We start from the raw sequence: 13,280 nt of genomic DNA, 5'->3' as shown, positions 1-13,280 counted from the left end.
AGAGAAATATAAGCTAGCCAATCACATTTTAATCTAGCACAGTGATGGCGAACCTTTTAGACACCAAGTGCCCAAAAACCACCCCACCCCCTGCTCCACTCCCACTCTGCCCACCACCCACCCGCAGGGCCACCTACTGCCTCTACAACCTGCCGCAGCAGATCGCCCAGGCAGCCCTGCAGAGCCATGGTGGCCACGCTCTCTGCCCATGCCCTGCAGCACCATCTACGCACAACAGTGCGTGATGGCGAGTCTTGCCCTGGATGCCCGGATGCCATGTGGCTGCGCTGCTCCATGCGGGCCGTGCCAGGGGCGACTCTCCTTGGGGAGGCTGCTGGTGAGGAGGGGGCCATGGGGTAGACAGAGCTGGGACAACGGCACGCATGCCCACAGAGAGGGCTCTGAGTGCCGCCTCTGGCATGTGTGCCATAGTTTCACCACCACTGATCTAACAGATCCCAACCTGTTTGATTGGTTTAAGTTTCAGTATGTCACACTAGCTCAGAAAACTAAATATGCCATGGTATTTGTATCCACTGATGCTTTTTGATGCACAATCTATGACGCAACTTTGTATTTGTCCTTGAAGTTTCCTTCTTGCTGATTAAGGTTGATGCGCAAATCCTCTCTATGCAGATTTGGTGTCAAGTTTAAGTAAATAAGATGTGACTTTCCTGGGAAGAAAATCAAAAGGAGGATGAGGAGAAAAGTTCACTTAAAGGAGAAACTCCTCAGAGTTTCAAATGGTGAAGTACGGATGGGAAACTTTATCCAATCTTTTAGAATTATAATTGTATGATTGTTTTTCTTTGTGGAAAATATAATTAGCTTGAATGTTTGTGGCATAAATTGCATCACCACATAAATCCTTTGAGCTTCTCTTTTGGCTTGCTCTTTTCAAAATTCTGTACTTGGACATGTATGGAACCACAGGAAGTCTGTCATGGATTTTTCTTCCTGTCATGAATCAGTCTTATGGTTGCTTCTGTTTCTAAGGTCTGGACTGTTTCTTTAGAATCCAAGTATTTTCATTTCATGCTTAAAAGTTCTCAAATTAGCTTACAATATTTCTTTTCTTTAACTTCAGTACTGTATTCCAAATTTCCATTCTTTGAAATTGTACTCTTAAATGCTTTGCTTATGATATCCTGCCTAGTAAATGTGAAAGATATAAGAATATGAATTGGTTTTATGGTATATTTCTTATTACCATATTCTGAAACTAATTCACTCAATAAAACAGGGAGCCTTCAGTTATGTGCACCCAACATATTAATTATCACATATGACTTTTCTTTTAAAGGAAACTCTTTGTCCCTATGTATTGAAGACAGGCAACTATCCAGATCCAGCAGATTTTAATAAGGGGAACAACAGTTTGAAACAAACCCGGATATGTCTTAAAATACTTTCCTGTTAGCTGAAGCCAATGTCAGCTCTGGAATTATTGTGGCACTTAAATTGAAGCTTTTGCATATCATTCTTTAACTCCCTTTCCAAACTGAGAGAACAATCCTTTATTTTCATTCATTTGAAACAATACTAGGGGGTGTGCATCTTGTAAGAACTTCAGTTCACCAATCTGATGTGGTCAGAAATACTTTAATAAGTGTGAGAAGAGGAAGCATCATGTTTCAAATTCAGAGAAGGACATCTTCGTGAATTAAGAATATATATCTATGTATGTATGTATATATATATATACATGTATGTATGTATGTATGTATGTATATGAAATTTTTAAGCTGCCCATCTCCCCTGCAAGGTGACTCTGGGCAGATGTATGTATGTATGTATGTATTGAATTTGTGCAACTCATGAGCTCCTAATTTTTAGTTTGATGCCTTAAACCCTGCACCAAACTGGCTCCATGATCATAAATACTCACAGGTAAAACAAATATTATTTGGAAGAAGGCTAGTGTTAAGACTGCCTTTTCACTGATATCTGCAGACATGGAACTCTCTTGTTCCATCAGTGTTTGGTTTTGGCTTTCAGCACATTGTAGCTCATAAACCAGGGGTTATGGTTTATCATTTTGTGTAATCACAGGCTCTTGTGGCTTATTAAATAAATCATCACTAAAACCATAGCTTTGTATGATGATTGAACCTTGGCAAAATCCGTGTTCTACGGTGGAGCACTGAGCCTTGCTTCTCAACTCAGCCACAAGTTTGCCATCTCAGTAAGAGAATCAGGCCTGTCTTCTTCAAAGGGAGAAAAGAAACAGTGCTGCCTTCCAGTCTTTCCACTGAGCTGTCTCTTACAGTGTTATCACGCCTCCTAGGGGAACAGGCCGTGCAGTACAACAGGATGGGAAGACAACAGGCCGAAAACTGCCGGGCTCTGAAGATGGCAAGTCAGGATTCTATGGCAAGAACAGAGGAGAGGATGGCCTGCACCTTCCCATTAAAAGCTTTTGATTCTACACTGAGGCCATTGGCGGACATAGCCATGGTTTCTAACACTATTATGGTTTGCTAAATTCTGACTAGGACTAAACTATGTGTATGGACAACATGGGCTGTAATCTACATTCTACAAGAGTGATCCAATGAAGGTTGGTTGGTTGGTTGGTAGAGAGAGGGATGTTTTTCAACTTCCAGTCTATCATTGAGAGGGAGTCACTGACCCCAATTCACCCAACTAGCTTTTGTGCCTCAGGAAGAATTAAAAACTAGGTCTTCCTGCTCCTAATCCAGCAACTTGATAAATGCGCCATCTTGGCTCTCATATTGTCACAAGGTATTCCTGATCGGTGCTCTTTCTTTTTTTTAACCCTTGCTTCTTCATCAAGAAATAAAACATAAAGGGGAATGTCTCAGGAATACTTCTTAATTCAAAGATCTCTTTCTTTCCCATTTCCTGTAAGACTTGTTTCCTGAAACTTAAAATAGACTCAAAAATTGCTAACAAATATAATTCATACTTTACAATTCATTACAGATCAAAGAGTGAGGAGACATAGGATTGTCCCAACATCTTTGCCTGTCCTGTTATTTAAAAAAAAAAAACTCTTCCCTTCTCTTTCATACAAACCATAGCATCTTAAACATGGAAACCAAATTAAAAATAAAATATTATATTATTTATAATATCTTTTACAGAAGCAAGTCTTGTAGCCATGCCAGGGCCTCTACGGGGCAGATACATTCAACACTGTCAGAATGAGAACCATATGCACGATATGATATGAGTGAAATGGTACTCGGAGAGCGTAGATATTTATTTACAATTTGTTGCACAGGAAAAATGTAAAAATAAGCACAGAGTCAACTTACTCCTAAGCTAAAATGTAAAATTAGTTTCATATTATGAAGTCTTTCATCTTAGCTTTAATACATCGATACCAAATTCCACCCCTAAGGACTTTGATAGAAGTTTTAGAGAAACTGCTTGTCCATCAACATTATACACAGTAGTCTTCCCTATCCTGGGCATTTCCAGGGATGTGGCTTTCAATGCCAGAATTCTCCACAATGGCCATTCTGGCTAGGGAATTCTGGGGGATGGTCCAGGATGGGGAAGGCTGTCATGAAATATTACAGCATAGCATAAGAGAAGCTGCATCTCTTATTTTTAAACTCACATCTATGTAAAAAAAAAAAAAAAACACAGAAAGCAAGTTAGGGATTCTAATCTTAAAGTAAAAATTGCTAAACTCTTCCTCTGAGTGTGCTTTCTCGCAGTCTTTTTTTTTTTTTCCTTACAGTTATTTGTGCACTGGGAAAACTCACAAGAAAAAGAAAAAAAAAACCCTTTCTGCTTCTGCTTTGGATTCTGACTATTTGTAGCTCATCGCAAGCAAACACTCAACAGATTAGGGACTTCCTGTATTTGTTAAAACCTAACTAAAGATTCTTGTGTGGTTGTATGTACCTGGCCTGATTCTGTGATCAATAATTCCACATGGATACTAGGAAATCATCCTCAACAGGTAGTGGTCCTTTGTCAATCTTGGAAACGCTACACACGGTTGGCCTTCCTTAATATTGGATAAGAGGCCACCAGAAAGTCTCAGGGTTAGTGGTGCGACTATTTCACTTACTGGAACCCTTAGGTGGCCATTTTTTGTTTTGCATATGAATGCTTTGTTTTCTTACTGTTATTTATATTATTATTTCTAAAACTGTTCACCACCCAGAGCCCCCTTGGTGAGATGAGTGGCCTTAGAAATAATTATAAATAAATAAAATTATAACTGAGAAATTTAATTTTAAAAAATCTTCTGAAAAGAAGGTACTGATAAAGCATTCCTGCATTGTTGCCCAAAAGCCCTATATGGATATGGGCCAGTTCAGCAGGTCCTTTTAATAATTATTTTTTTCCCAATTGATGCCTGGATATATCCTAAATAAACTAACCCACCCCATCCCAAATCATAAAGGTGTCGTGTCATTAAATTTAGTCTTTGCAACGAAGTAAGAAACTACAGCGTACTTCGTTTATAATCTATATGTATTCATACTCCTGTTGATATTCAAATATATAGTATTCACATGCAGTTGAGGAAATGACCACAGGATGTCGCTCTCACCCAATTCTTGAGGAATTCTCCTCCCACTCATAAAAATAAGCTGAAGCATAAACAAGGTATATACTTAGACTCCAAAAAAACACTTTAAATTCATGCAGCATGGTTATTTTAATGCAGAAAATGTCAGAGATTTTGTATAATTTTATTTTCCTTCCTTAGAAATTGCTAAGAATCACCTTCTATAGAATAAATGCTGTTTGCATTACCTTGCAAAGTTCACTCCTCAATATATTTTTAAAAGGGTAATATATATAACTGCAATCTATATGAAGACATTAAGTCATACGCCTAAAGGACTCGTTTTTAGAAATATATGCAAATTCCTTCAATTATTCTTCTTTTTGTAATAATCCATTCCACAAGTAACTTCTCAAAAGAAAGTCTTGCCCACCTTAAATAGAACAGACTTAAACATTAGTTTCCTTATACTCAGGATGGCAAAGGACAAATGTTCTCTTGACATCAATAAAGCCACCTCAGATAATGAGATCTGAAACAAAACCATTGCCAGGAATATAAAAAGCAAAGCAAAACAGCAAATGTTCCAAAAGTTCTAGAACATACTCTGATCCTATAAAACAGAGCAGGGTGGCCATTTTGAACTGAAACTGCACTTAAGTCTTTGAACTGAAGGCTAGAGATCACATTCCCAAACACCAAAGGTCCAGGACAAAGGCATAGCTTGGATCATGTCAAAAATTAAATTTGATCAAATTCAAATGTAATTTACATTTACGTCATTGAGTAGTGATGATGTGATTGCTCTCCGTATACTGAAGAATTTTCCCATTGTTTTCAACTATAAAATTAGGATTGAAGAACAACACTGGGGAGATCATGGAGAACAACATGGAGAAGAGTGTGCACCTCCAGGGATGCTGGAAAAGTTGCTTTCAACCTGTCACTTCCAGGAAACACAAAGAATCCAAATACTTCTCAAAACTATCATAACAATGATCAGAAACTGCACATATGGACATTTTCTACCAGCACTGAATAAGATGTTCATTTAACAGAACCACCTTATTTAATTGTTGGCTTAGATCAGAACTGCATAAATCTCTAAAGCAGAGACACTGAAAACTGGCCTAAGATGCTTGCGCTTGATAGTGAAGAAGTTACTTAATCTTGCAGATTTTGGCAGTATAGCCCAATCAATTTTTAACGTCTTTGGTAGGGATGGGTGGAGTCTTCCAGATGTTGCTGGATAACAAGTCCTACCACCCCTAAACATCATGGCCAATGTCTTAAGGAAGGTAGAAGCTGCCCTTTGACTACTGGCAGAAATCCAAAAAGGAAATTTGGTATAACAGAACATGAAGTATTAATTTTAGGTCTTAAGAGAATGTTTTGAGAAAGATAACTCTGTTAACAATAAAAAAAACCCTATACAACTATTCCATCTTTGTCTTCTTAGCCTATTTTTTCTGATAAGAAAAAGAATGGAAGACCTGATGAGAAACTATAGAAAGGGTTTGGCACAGTGGTTCTCAACCTTTCTAATGCCGCGACCCCATAATACAGTTCCCCATGTTGTGGTGACCCCCAACCACTTATACATCACTGGGTGCCAGGGGCGTGGCCAAAGAAAAGGGGAAAAAATGGCAGACAGCCTTGTTTGGCGACCCCCGTGAAATGGTCATTCGACCCCAAATGGGGTCCCGACCCACAGGTTGAGAACCACTGGTTTAGCAGAAGGCAGTCCTGACTTTTGTTAAATCACAATCCATACTGTGCCCAAATAATCCCTATTCATCCTTAACAGGATCACAGATGGTAAACAAGCACAAATGTGCTTCCATCCATGTCTGACTCACACAAACATTTTCCAAGGTTTTCAGGAAGCCCTATGTTTGTAGTATACTGAAACCATATGGGACATCTCTTACATTTGATGTGCAGTTTACTCTGTGCCTGATAGGTGTATTGTCTGAATCTTCCATAACATTTGGAGAATAAGATAAAGCAAGTTAATACTAGCAGCATTGTCTGGAACAATAAAATAGAATCTGCAACTCCAAAGACCCCTAAAACATGCTGCTAAACTATACTTTTCAACATGACAAAAGGAGAGGATTATTAAACACACGGGGAATATTCGTGTATTTAAATAACTGCTGATTTAATTAATTCTGATTAAATACTTATATCAACTTTAGTTGTACTCCTACTTCGTTGTCCCAGAGGTGCCCCGTTCTTGGGGTGCAACCTTAAAATGCTGAAAGGCCTACAGTATTTTAGTATTAGTACAGTATTACAAATCTTTCATCAAAAATCTGCACTTCTATAGACTCTAAACTAGAGGATGTTGCTATTTTATCTGAGAAAGGCAACTGGTTTAAGAATCTACCAATATTGTAGCAATGGCTACTTAAATCTCTGCTATATAGGATAATAATAGTAGTAGTAGTAGTAGTAATGGTAATAGTAGTAGTAGTAGTAGTAGTAATAATAATAATAATAATAATAATAATAATAATAATAATAATAATAATAAAGTTGGAAGGGACTTTGGAAGTCATCTAGTCCAACCTCCTGCTCAGGCAGGAAATAATAATAGTAATAAAATAAAATTAATAATAATAATAATAATAAATAATACTCTCATTTATAGTAAATGCTTCCATCTACTCATGCATACTTTCTAAACAGGTTAACTGGTGGTGTGTGTTATCAAAACCTGTTAAACAAACAAATAAAAAAACAGATGCCAGGAACACATTTCTTAAGTGAAAGTGTTCTCACAAGAGCAGAGAGAAAGGACTTCTCTCCATATAATTGTATCCAGTCAGATTTAAACTCTCACAGAAAGACAGATCCCTGAAGACTAACCTCTTCAACGAAAGCACTTTTCTGCTAATGCAACTCTGTTCTGTTAATGCACGGTCCTGAATTAATTGTTTTGAAGAGACTTTTTGAAGTTGGAGCTTTAAAAAAGAGTTCTTTTGAAACAGGAGTTTGTTTCTTGGCCTGCTGGTTGGTAAGGAGGCCAAGCCAGATTTAGAACTGGCAGCACCCCTCGGAGAAGCAACAGGTTGGAAACTATCATGTCTGGTTCTTCATATATTCCTCCTTAGCATCCAAATGCAAGGACAGCAACCCATTCATTCTGGCCTCAGAAAGCACGGTGCCTTTCCCCCCCCCCCCTGCAAAGTTAGAACAGACAGAAACCTCTTCGACCAGGTCTCCTTAGAATAGGATAGCAAGCAAAGCTTAGGATGCAAGCAGGCCAAAATAAATAAATGCTAAATGCTGCTAGGTGATTTGCTACTGACAGAAAGAAGCTGGTTGCAGTCTGCAAGAACCTGAAAGGGGTGAATATCAGAACCTGGAAAGATGTTGCTATGACAACAAGGCAAGCATCTACTAGGGAGAATTTGAAAATATATGTGTTAGAAGGTATCTAGCTGTGTGTGTGTGTGTGTGTGTGTGTGTGTGTGTGTGTGTGTGTGTCCCCATGGATGGATGACAGATAGACAAATAGACAGACAGACAGACCGACAGACAGATGAGAGAGGATTCACAGATACACTAACAAGGGATCCATTCCTTAGAAGCAGAGTATAAGTTCTTTAGTAGAACTTATGCATTGCTCCCTGTAGGCAAGATTTTAGAACAGATTCCTCCATTCATAAAAGTTTATCAGGAGGACTTTGAGATGCAGCAAGGCTGATTTGGTACATTTTGATGCAGAACACATAACCCTGGGAAGAGCGTCCCCCTCCCTTTATTTCAGCAAGCCCAAAGCCCACCACAGGCCTTCTTCTTAGCCCAATCTACCTCACAGGGCTGTTGTGGGAGAAATATAAAGGGAGGGAAGCTTTTGTGCAATGTCTTCAATCTCTGGAAGACAGGCAAGGTAAGAAATGAATAAACAAACTGTTGGTGGCAAACATAGGGGTATATTATATTAATTATGCTATGCTATGCTATGCTATGTTATGCTATGTTTTGTGTTGTGTTGTCCTGTGTTGTGTTATACTTTGTTGTGGTGTTGTGTTTATTATTACATTACAATGTCTGAGTATATAGTTGTGTATGCATGTGTAGCATATAATAGAATTATAATGATATATAATTGATTGAATATATATAGATATAATGTACATATATCTGTGTGTGGGCATATATCTACAGCAATATACATTAGATCAGATTTACCCTTCCCATTTTTAAACCAACATTAAAGGCAAAGTACATGAATGGAAGCAAGTTAATTCTGTACAAACCAATAATGGAGATAGTGGAAAGAGAGGGTAGAAACTGACTGTTGCTTAACAAAATGTGTTGCTGAAATACAATAAAGGAAGGAAGGAAGGAAGGAAATGAATAAATCAGAGATAACGTCAATGGAACTAAGCATTGAAATATGGCTCAAAGTTAGTAAGCAAGAGAAAGAAAGAAAGAAAGAAAGAAAAAAAGAAAGAAAGAAAGAAAGAGAGAGAGAGAGAGAGAGAGAGAGAGAGAGAGAAAGAAAGAAAGAAAGAAAGAAAGAAAGAAAGAAAGAAAGAAAGAAAGAAAGAAAGAAAGAAAGAAAGAAAGAAAAAGAAAGAAAGAAAGAAAGAGTATTGGTAGTAGTCAAAAATATGAAAAACTTTGGCTAAAATCAATGTATCCAAATAACAAATGAATATGGACTGAAATGCAGGCAAATAGCCACATACAGTGGCCTCCAGCTATAATATATAGGTCAGTTTTCACCAGCCTGATGTCCCCCATATGCCTTGGATTACCACAATCAATTCCCCTACAGCATCCAAAGGATTTCAGGCTGGGCAAAGTTCATTTAAGTGCTTCCCAAGAGACAGATTAAAAAAACAAATACAAGACAGAGAAGCATTGTGTTAACTGCAATGCATAGTCCATTACGTTATTTCTTATTTAAGGTTTTTAAGAAGAGATTTGGAGGAACTCTGCGAAAGACGACACTACAGGCACAGCTCTTTTAGAAAGCAACTTCTAAAAGTGCATCTTGAGCAAAATAAATTCTTTCAAATTAGAAACGTGCAATTATTGCTGGGCTGTCTGATCCAATAAAGTCCCATTTTACAGAATTAATTATAAACATATTATAAATTAATTATAAACATATCTATATGAGAGATCTGCCAAGAAGTTTGACTTAGTGTACATTTTCCAGTGTACTGCACGACACTTGTGCCTTCTTCCCACCTGGCCCTTCCTGCTATTGGGGACATTTATACTAATCATAGAGGGCCCATTTCTTATTTATTTGATTTTATGTATTAAACAGATCTCTGTATTTCTTTCTCCTAACAAACCACAATTAAAAGACATCATTTCTGACAGCGTATTTCCAGTTGTTATACAGAGCACATCACATGACTTGTCTGTCTCTGTCTGTCTATCTATCTATCTATCTATCTATCTATCTATCTATCTATCCAGGGCTTTTTTTGTAAAAAAAAAAAAAAGCTGCCGGAACTCACACACATTATACAACCCGCCTTGCCTACCCTACAAGGTTCTATTCAAAAAAGGTGCCAGAACTCAGTTCTGGGTGTTCTATGACAAAAAAGTCCTTTATCTATCTATCTATCTATCTATCTATCTATCTATCTATCTATCTATCTATCTATCTATCTCAGGGGTTCTCAACCTTGGCAACTTTAAGACTTGTGGATTTCAACTCCCAGAATTCCTCAGCCAGTTGAAGTCCACAAGTCTTAAAGTTGCCAAGGTTGAGAACCCCTGATCTATCTATCTATCTATCTATCTATCTATCTATCTATCTATCTATCTATCACATTTCTAAATTGCCCATCACCACCTGTAAGTGGTTTCTGGGGATTGGCATTGAGATTTCTGTTGGACACTTCCGCTGATTTCTTGTAAGCAGCGACAACAGAAACTTGCAAGCATGATGAACACTCAGAGACTATCAGGCCCTTCACAAAAAGACCTGAAAACTTCTGTTTGATTGAATCAGGGAAGCGTCTTCCAGTCACGCAAGGCGATTCCCCTTATCCTGCAGTCAGTCATGCGTTCAGGGAGAAACTTCATTTGGCTGTCATGAAACAATCAGTTAACCGCATCTGACGATCACCGCCAAGGAAATCCATTTTACATAATGAAATATTTCTCCTGCCTTTAACCGGAGTACATGGATGTTTTCAAAATATTTGAACTGCACACGTTTTCCTTTAGAAAAAGAGGAAGTCCTACAGCATGTTGAAGATGACTAAGCAGAACCTGCTGCCTTGAAATAATACAATGGCTGATTCTCCAGAAATGAATAATTAAAGATAAAAGTGTATGTTTCACTGCCCTTTCTTGCATCCTGTTAGCAATACTTCTTGGGATGCGATCTTGTGACACTGAAAATATCATCAAGGGCACAACTGTACGTGTAATCCTTACTGTGGAAATCAGTGGTGTTTCTTTCCAACTAAGCATGCGTGGAATTGCACTGTCAGATAAATGACCCATTTCTCCTTTCCCAGAATTGGGAAATGGTGATCCATCTCAGCTGAAGATTCTTCCTTCTAGACTCGTGACGCAACTGTTATACCACACTCATATATAGTCCAAGAGGAATTCTGTCTGAGTCAGCCTAGCAAAAGCTTGAGGTTTCCTATCTTTGCCCAAGGAGTACATTGTGCATGCACACATACTCCCTCTTGGAGTAAGCAGTGTTGTACAAACCACCAAAACAAAACAAAACAAAAAAGGAGGAAAAAACAGACAGTCAAAAGTAGGCAGACAAACAGATAGGCAGGCAAACAGACCAGGAGATGGCAAAAAAAAATGTTTCTTTATTTAGCAGGGCGTATATGCTGCTCTAATGTTCCCTGGTTTGCAAGTTTATGTATGTACCTATTTTATGACATAAGGTTTAAAATTATACATAAAAGTCAAACCAACAACAGTTCCATACTCTAGGCCAGGGGTAGGCAACCTTGGCTATTTTATGACTCGTGGACTTCAACTCCCAGAATTCCTGAGCCAACCAAGCTGGCTCAGGAATTCTGGGAGTTGAAGTCCACAAGTCATAAAAGAGCCAAGGCTGCCTACCCCTGCTCTAGGCAATAAGCAGATTTAATATGCCACTCCATCACCACCCTACAAAAAGAGACACTTAATGTCACATCTGTCCCCCAAATTTGCTCAAAAGCCAAGATTTAATGGTCTTTCAGAAGTCCAGTGAGGTTGAAGTCATATGGATGGCTGGGGAAATGATGTTTCAGAGAAGAAGAACAGCAATTGAAATCTGCAAGGTGGCATTTTTTGAGTGAAGAGGGAGATAAAGGGAATCTCTTTTACCTAATTTTATTGGATGAGTAGATACAATTGGAACAAGGCAGTATGAGTTAAAATAAAAATAAAAAAGATTCCCAGGCTGTAAATCTGCTCAACACGACCCTCTCTGGAACTGGAGAGAAAATCTTCCTTGAGTCAGAGTGTTTGTAAGGCAAAGCCACCCAGCCTTGTTGGGATTAAGTTTCAGCTTGTTCTTCCCTATCTACATCTTCTCAGGCTTCAAATAGTAGAAGTCTCAATCATTCTAGGTCACGGTTGTCCCAAAGGTACTTTTCCAAAAGCAACTGGACTTCCTTGGTAAGAAATTCCAGTTGTTTTTTTGTTTTTGTTTTTTTTTTTTGGAAAAAACACCTTTGGGACAAGGGCAAGACCTTCATTGTTTAGAGTTGAAAGGCAAAGTTCAAGATCACTGGAATAATGATGACACCTGACCTCATGCCAATGAATCATCTCTGCCAACACTTCTGTATTGATATGATATTGGAGTTGGGTAGTGTGCCAAGCTTTGTGGCATCCTATAACCATGATACCTAGAGTCTGACCTCTTCCTCCAATTACTACCACTTGAGATAGGTAAAGAGGATAGCTACTAAATGTATTTCACACCATACCTCTCCATCTTACTATCCTTGAAAAACTTCCATGTTTCCACCATCTCTTATACATACATTGTTTTTTGTTCTCACTTCTCTTTGAGAAAGTTATAATTTCCACTCAGCTACAGCTTTTTTGGTCTCCCCGTTACTCTCCATCCTCTCACACTTTTTCATATATTTGATTTGCAATTCAATCTTAATTCATTTTCATATATGACAAACCATCTCTAGGTACTTCTTTTACACTGGTCATGTTTTATTCAAACCACATTCATTTGGAACCTCCTCATTCGAAATCTTATCTCTTCTTGTTTTACCCTACTTCATAAGTGCCTCACTCCCACTACATGACATGTTTCTCATGACATACCTACAGTACTCCTCTCTTCCATATATGAAAGTAGGTGGAATCCTACCCCGCCCATTTAAAAAGCCACTTTCACTTCTTTCAATAAACATTCATTTCTCAAAACAGATCATATAATGCCCATGTTCTTCTATAAGCATTTGTATTTCTTAAAATGTTTCAATCCATTTTCCTGTCTTTAATAAAGATTCTACAAAGGTACACACAATTACCTATTTCTAAACATTTCATTGTGTATGTGTAGCTTGCAATTGTTTATTCTATTTTTCCTGTTAACACAATTATCTTACTCTTTCATGCACTAATACTCAAATGCATGCTCTCAATTGCCTCATACCATCTGTCTAACATTTACTGCAAATAATTCAGGTTCTAAGCCAACAACAATAGAGTATCTTGTATGAACAAAATTATATGCAGATGCATAATTTCTAATAACACGTCTCTAATGCAACCACAAGTATTCCTAAGACATCTATGCATAAATATAATAAACACC

The sequence above is a fragment of the Crotalus tigris genome, unplaced genomic scaffold (genome assembly GCF_016545835.1).
Source record: "Crotalus tigris isolate CLP2741 ecotype Arizona unplaced genomic scaffold, ASM1654583v1 scf7180000020751.392760, whole genome shotgun sequence".
NCBI classification, from domain to species: domain Eukaryota; kingdom Metazoa; phylum Chordata; class Lepidosauria; order Squamata; family Viperidae; genus Crotalus; species Crotalus tigris.
Note: the sequence above shows the minus strand (reverse complement) of the source record.